Genomic DNA, 7,616 nt, shown 5'->3' on the forward strand with positions numbered 1-7,616 from the left:
TGAGAAAGTTGGGTATTCATCCTTTCTGATGGCTGAGTAATATTCCATTGTATATATGGACCACATCTTCTTTATCCATTTGTCTGTTGAAGGGCTGGATCTGTTTTCATTTATGAAGAATTACAACTCATTCATTTGTCTATTCATTTATTTATACACTCAGTCTTCAGCAAAATTTAGGTACATGGTATTAGGTGCTATGCATACAGAGAGGAAAGACAGGGTCCCTGCTCTCAAGTCTAATTGGGGGGGAAAAAACAAGCAAACAGACAATAATACATGGAAATCACCATGCTAGAGTTGGCACAGGCTGCTGAGGGTCATTGTTTCTTTCAGGGCCACCACATAATTCAGTCCATGACCACATATGATGACCAGTTCTCCTTTCCCTTCATGCTATATTATATTCTGCTAACAACCCTACTCTAGAGTCACCTGTCATGAGCTTCTGCAAAAAGACCTCCCCCCACCCCCGCCCTGAGTAAGAAGGCCTAAGCAAGCGTTTCTCCAAAGAGAAGTTCCCAGAACACTTGCATCAGAATAAAACCAAAGGTTGTTATGAAAGATGCAGTTTCCTATATTCCTAGACCTCTTGAACCAGAATCACTCAGGCAGATGCCAGATTATTTCTAAAATGTGAGAGCCATTAGTCTAGAGAAGCCAAATTATTTTATAGAATTTTTCACAGGGTCAAATTTGCTACAGACTTTTCAACAGGGGCCTCCAAAGGCTATCACTGAACTCCAGATTTCCATGGAAATTGGTAAGCCTTGTGTTACAGGAAGATGCCTTTGATTTCAAAATTAATGTAATTTGTATGCTGGATATGTTTACTCAGGAAAGCTATTCCTGGAGACTGTCTCAGGTCTTTGCCTTTCTTAATATATCTTTCTCTTTAATATAGTAATAGGCTGCTGATGTGACCCTCAGATATATTTTAATGTTCTGCCAAGGGTGGGTGAGGGAGCAGAGCCATAAATCATAATGGGCCTGACATAAGCAGACCTTAAAATGTATCTCCAAGTGAGTTATAAAAAGCCAAAGTTATAAAGAAGGAGATAAAAGGAGAAAGGACCAAGGCATATTTTATGAGTCTTTATATAAATCATCCCCTATCTCTAATTTATATACTGAACTGACTTGAGATTCTTCATTCATGAGAGTTCAAAGGCTGAAAGAAAAGTTAGCATAAGTATCTTATGGAACTTGTCCTGTAAGAAAACATGAGCCATTGGCAATCCAGAATCTATGGCAGGATTATTAATACAAACACTTTATCTCAGTTACCCTCAGGCCCAATGGCTAGTCCACCAAATGGTCTAAACTATGCCAAAAATTTTATCTGCTTTGTCACTGTATTTTACCTGATGGCATCCTCAAGAAGCTCTGTCTAATTATTCTTCTAATAAACAAGAAAATTGATCATTAAAATTTAGTGTGATAATTATCAAGATAGGGGTATATTCTAGGATCACTTCAAAGGGGACACTTATGATCCGATTGGGAAAAGCATGAGATGACATATCCTGAAGGACAAGTAAAAGCTATCCAAGTGAAGACATGGAGTAACTGCAGTCCAGGCAGAGGGAACAGCATGTGCAAAGACATGGAGGCATATTACATACACCCTTTAACTGCCTTTTTTGAAAAGTAGAGAGTTCTCTCCCAGATAACTTAAATCACTTTTTGGGGAGAAAATAAACAAAGGGTACAGTTCTCCAAAGGTTCCATACACATATCCTACTATCATATACCTTCCAGCTACAGTAAAATGAAACAGAATGGTTTGGAAAAGAACTGGAATTCTAGTCTCTCACGTATTATCTCCTGTCAGATCCTAACCTGAGGTAAAGCAGAGCATAAAGAAGAGGATCATTTGCTTCAGAAAACATATGTGTGGACCTATTTTCTTTAAAGAGAGGAAGAAGGTGGAAATCTTGCCTAAATGCTCCACGTAACTTATTAAATTCTCTAATGTCGTCATCAGGCCTGTCCCCCACTTCTGATACCACTCTCCAAAAACTGATGAGTGGAGTCCAACTTTCAGAGCTTAATCACCAAGAGATCTCAGGCAAGTCTTTTCTCCTCTTCAGGCAGGCATATAAAAATCTTTAAAGTAGGGGTATTGAGGAGGTGGTTTTTTCTAGCCCTATATGGTTCTATAAATGAGGAGTGTCTTAACTGTGTGTTGCCTGAAAAGAAATAAAAGAGTGGACCTAGGATATGGCCATCTTTCTTCTCCAAATGATGAAAATATTATTTCATGGAAAATAAGAAGTATTCATGGAAATAATGGGGCCAATGTCAATCAAATAGACTCTCTAAAAACATATGTTCTTGAGCCTCAGTGAATCTGCCAGTAAACCCAACTTCCTTTCTTCCTTTTCTTTTACACTCAAGGCTACCCAAGTGCTGAAATCGCAAGATTGTATCCTGTCCCTTTTACAAAGATCCTAGCACATGTGCAGCCTTTGGGAATGTAATTTAAGAGTTTATTTTATGGCAGAGTACTATTCCATGGTATAAATGTGCAAAAACATGGATAGATCTAAGTGCATAATGCTAAGTGAAAAAAATAGGATTAAAAGGCTTCATATTATAGGATTCCATTTATGTGACAGAGAGAAGAGCATTGTTTGCCAGGGACTGGAGATGAAGTAAGGATTGACTACAAAGTGGCATGAGGAAATCTGGGGAGTAATAGTACCTGGATTCGTGGTGGTTACATGACTATAGGCACTTGGCAAACTCACAGAACTATACTATAAAAAGGGTGAATTTTACTCTATATAAATTATAAGTTATACTCCAATAAAAAGGAAGTCCCAACAAATTTCTAAAGTAATAATATCTACCTCCAAAAAAACCCAAAACAAGTTCAAATGCTGACTAGATTGACTCAACACTCCCACACCCTATAAGTGCTTAGCAAAAGAGATGTACCCATTCCTACAAAGGTCTCTACTGTCCTACATATCTGACTTTCAACCAAAAATTACAAGACACACAAAGAAGCAAGAGTAAAACATTATGTCAAACAAAATAATATTAAAAAACCAGAAGTAGATATGACATCATTGCTGGAACTATTATGTAATTTAATATAACTATCATTAGCATATTAAAGCCTTAATGGCAAAAGTGGATAACATGCATGCATGGTGGAGAATTCCAGCACACAGATGCAAACTATTAGAAACAGTCAAATAGAAATACTAGAAATTTCTTAAAGCAGTAAAACAGATTAAGAATACCTTTGATGGACTCATCAGTAGACTCATCATGTTTAAGGAAGGAATTACTTAGCTTGTATATAATTCAAGAGAAGTTACCAAAACTACAACATAAAGGGGAAACTCCAGAAAAGGCTTTGGGAAGCTATCAAACAAACTTAAGTGTGACTGGAATTTAAGAAAAGAGAAAGAAAACTTGTCATAAGACATTTTTAAAGGGGTGCCTGGGTAGCTCAGTTGGTTAAGCGGCCAACCCTTGATTTTGATCTTTGATTTTTGAACTCAGCATCATGAGGTCAAGCCCTGCATCAGGCTCTGTGCTCAGTTGGAAGTCTGCTTGAGATTCACTCTCTCCCTCTCCCTCTTCCCTTTCCCCTGCTTACATGTGCACTCTCTCTCTCTTAAATGAATAAATAAATCTTTTAAAAAAAATACATATTTGAAGAGATAATGGCCCAAAATTTTCTAAATTAATGAAGCAGGTCAAACCACAACTCCAAGAAACTCACAGAACCTCAAGCAGAGTAAATACAGAATAAGAAGAGGAGGAGAAGGAAGAGGAAGAAGGTACATCTAAGTACATTATATTCAAATAACTGAATACCAACTATAAATGGAAAATTTGGAAGGGAACAAGAGGGAAAAGTCACACTACATTGAGAAAACCAAATTTAAGAATTTAGCAGACTTCTCATAAGAAATTATGAAAGCGGGCGCCTGGGTGGCTCAGTTGGTTAAGCGACTGCCTTCGGCTCAGGTCATGATCCTGGAGTCCCGGGATCGAGTCCCACATCAGGCTCCCTGCTCGGCGGGGAGTCTGCTTCTCCCTCTGACCCTCCTCCCTCTCATGCTCTCTGTCTCTCATTCTCTCTGTCTCAAATAAATAAATAAAATCTTTAAAAAAAAAAAGAAATTATGAAAGCCAAAGACACTTGGGTGAAATCTTCACATTTCTGAAAGAAAAAATTGTCAACCCAGAATTCTATACCCAGCAAACATATCCTACAAAAAAAAATGAAGAAGAAATACTTCTAAGACAAGCATTGAGAAAATTTATTCCCACCATAATTACACTATAAGAAAGAGTAAAGTCCCTCAAGCATAAGGAATACAATATCAACTTACATTTGAAACTTGGATCTTCATAGAGAAATGAAAACCTCTAGAAATGGTTAAATTACAGGTATATCTAAAGACATTTTTTCTTTTTTAAATCACTCTAAAAGAGAATTGAGGGTCTGAAGCAAAAATAGTAGCAATGTATTGTGTTCTTATAGCATACATAAAAGTAAAATGCATGACAATAGCATAAAACATGAGAGAAAATGAGTGTTCTACTGTAAAACTCTCACACGTGAAGTTAATATATTATTTGAAAATAGGCTGATTTATTAAAGATGTATATTGTAAGTTCAAGGCAACCACTACATTTTTTAAAAGATGAGTAAATAATAAGCCAATAATGAAGGTAAAATGGAATAATGAAAATAATCTAAATTAGAGCAGAAAAAAAAATTTTTTTTAAAGAATAGAGCAGAAGATACAGAAAATAGCTAGTAAGATGATAGAAAAGGTGGATCCCAATTATATGCTCTCTACAAGAAACCTACTTAACTCTAAAAACATAATAAATTAAAGGAAAAAAATGGAAATAGTAAACACCAATCAAAAGAATACTGGAGATTCAGTATTTATCTGATAACATAAGATAAAGTAAACTTAGTAAACAAGGAATATTATCAGGGAATAAGGGGTGACTTGCATAATGATAAAGGCATCAATTCACCAATAAGACACAACAAATATAAATGTGTATGCACCTAACAACAGAGCTTTAAAAATGGAAGTCCTATATCATACAGACTGCATTATCTGTCCATAACATAAATATATATAAATGATCAATAATAAAAAGCATTTTGCAGGGCACCTGAGTGGTGCAGTCAGTTAAGCATCTGACTCTTGGTTTAGGCTCAGGTTGTTGTCTCAGGGTCATGAGATTGACCCCCACGTTGGGCTCTGCACTCAGCTGAGCATGGAGCCTACTTGAGATTCTCAATCCCTCTCCCTCTGATCCTCCCACTTGAGCTCTCTCTCAAATAAGTAAATCTTTTTTAAAAATAGCATTTTGACACTTAAAATGCACTTCTAAATAATTTGTGAGATGAAGAGTAAATATTACCAGAAAATATAAAATATATATTGGTAAGCAGAGAAAGTTGTTTGAAGGAGCTAAAGCAAAATTGGAGGGAAATGTACTTAATTAAATTCATTCACTTTTTTAAAAAAAAAATCAAGAAACACAGTAAGGAAACTAAAGAGACATAAAAAAGTAAATCCTAAGAAAGAAACATTAAAGAAAGGAATATTAGTACTTAAATATAAAATATGCAAAACTCCAGTAAGACTGATTATAAAATAAGACCAAAAGCACAAATGAGCAGTATTAGCAATAAAAAGGGATGATTTATTATTGCAAATCTAATAAAAACTTCATAAAACAATGTTATGAAGAACTTTATGACAATATATTTAAAGCTTAAAAGAAATAATTTTCCAAAAGAAAAATGAGCATACTCGAATATATTAATGCCATTTAAAAATAAATTGGTAATCAAAGTCTGCTGCCTCAATTAATGGCAAGCTGATATAGTTATAGCAACTAGCTTTACCAAACCTTCAAGGAATCAACAACCCCTACCTTACACAGTTTGTTTTAGCAAAAAAGGGGGTGCACTATAAACTTGATACCAAAGTTGAATGAGAACAGTATAAGGAAAATAAACACCAATTTCACTTACTCCTACATAGTACACTAGCAAATCAAATTTGTAAATGTATTGCCTTGAAAAAAAAAATAACAATGAATTAGTAAGATATATCTCAGGAATCACATATGGTTGAAAACCAGAAAAACTATTATTTCAATATGTCACATTAGTAGGTCCAAGGAGAAAACCACATAGTTATCGTAATAGATGCAGAAAAACATTTGACAGACTCAATATACTATCATGATAAAAAAAATCTCAGTATACTCAAAAGAGAAGAGAATTTCCTTAACTTTCTAAAGACTATGATTCAAAAACACACAGAAGATGTTATATTTAAGAGGGAGACACCAAAAGCACCCACAGAGGTCAAGATACCCATTGGCACTATTCCTATCCATCACCAAACTGGAAGTCCCAATCAATGCAACACAATGAGAACACAATTATAGGGATAAGAAAGGAAGAGATAAGACTGTCATTAATATTTGTCAATGTGTCTGCCACATACAAGAGCCAAGCATATCTACCAAGAAGCTATCAAAATGAATAAAGAGTTGGGCCAATGTTTTAGATCCCAAAAAATCATGTATAAAGGAAAAAGGAGGAGGAGGAAGAAAAGAGGAGAGAAGCAAGAGAGAAGAGGGAGGAGGAGGAAAATGAGGAGGAGGAGAAAGAGGAGACTGTAAAAGCCCCACTCACAACAGCACCAGGAGCAATAAAGCATCAGCAAATAAGCTTCACAAAATACATACAACATCGATTTTTTTTTTTAAGTAGACTCCACACCCAGCGTGCAACCCAGTGCAGGACTTGAACTCACAAGCCTGAGAAGGAAACCTGAGCTGAAATCAAGAGTCGGACACTTAACCAACTGAGTCACCCAGATGCCCCCATACGGAAACTTTATAGAGGACGTTATAAACCATTATGGAAGGACATCAAAGAATGACTAAGTCAACAGAGAGAAATACAATATGCAATGACTGGGAGACCCTATACTCTAAAGATGTCCCCCAATGAATCTAGACGTTCTATGTCATTCCAATCAAAATCCCAACCACCTGTTTTTAATGGGATTTTAGAACTTGATCCTAAAATTCATCTGAAAAAGCACAGGGGCAAAACCAGCCAAGAAAAATGTTAAGAACAAGGTGGAAGACACTAATCCTCCTGGAAACACAACAAAACAATAAAGTTAATGGCAATGAAGTCAGTATGGTAAAGGGAGAGACAAATAAAACCATGGAACCAGAGAGCCCAGAAACACGGTGATATATAAGAGGAACTCTGACTTACCCTAGAAGTATGACTATATATCAACAGGGAAAAGATGGGCAATTTTACAAATGCAGAAACAATTGGCTATTCACATGGGGGGAACATCAAAGTATTCCTCTCTCATAGACAGAGATCATATTTAGGTAAATTAAGGCCTTGAATGTGAAAAGAAGCTTTAAAAAAGAGAAACAAACTGAAAATGACTTTTCTCACTTCAAACATGAAAGATTTCTTAAATAAAAGCCAAAAGGCACACACCTTAAAGGGAAAGGTGACAAACCTAGCATTAGAATATAGAGCATCTGCCCAAGAAAGGGCTCCTGAAGTGAAG

Source organism: Leptonychotes weddellii, chromosome 9, assembly GCF_054177405.1.
Source record: "Leptonychotes weddellii isolate Sample4059 chromosome 9, ASM5417740v2, whole genome shotgun sequence".
Taxonomy (NCBI): domain Eukaryota; kingdom Metazoa; phylum Chordata; class Mammalia; order Carnivora; family Phocidae; genus Leptonychotes; species Leptonychotes weddellii.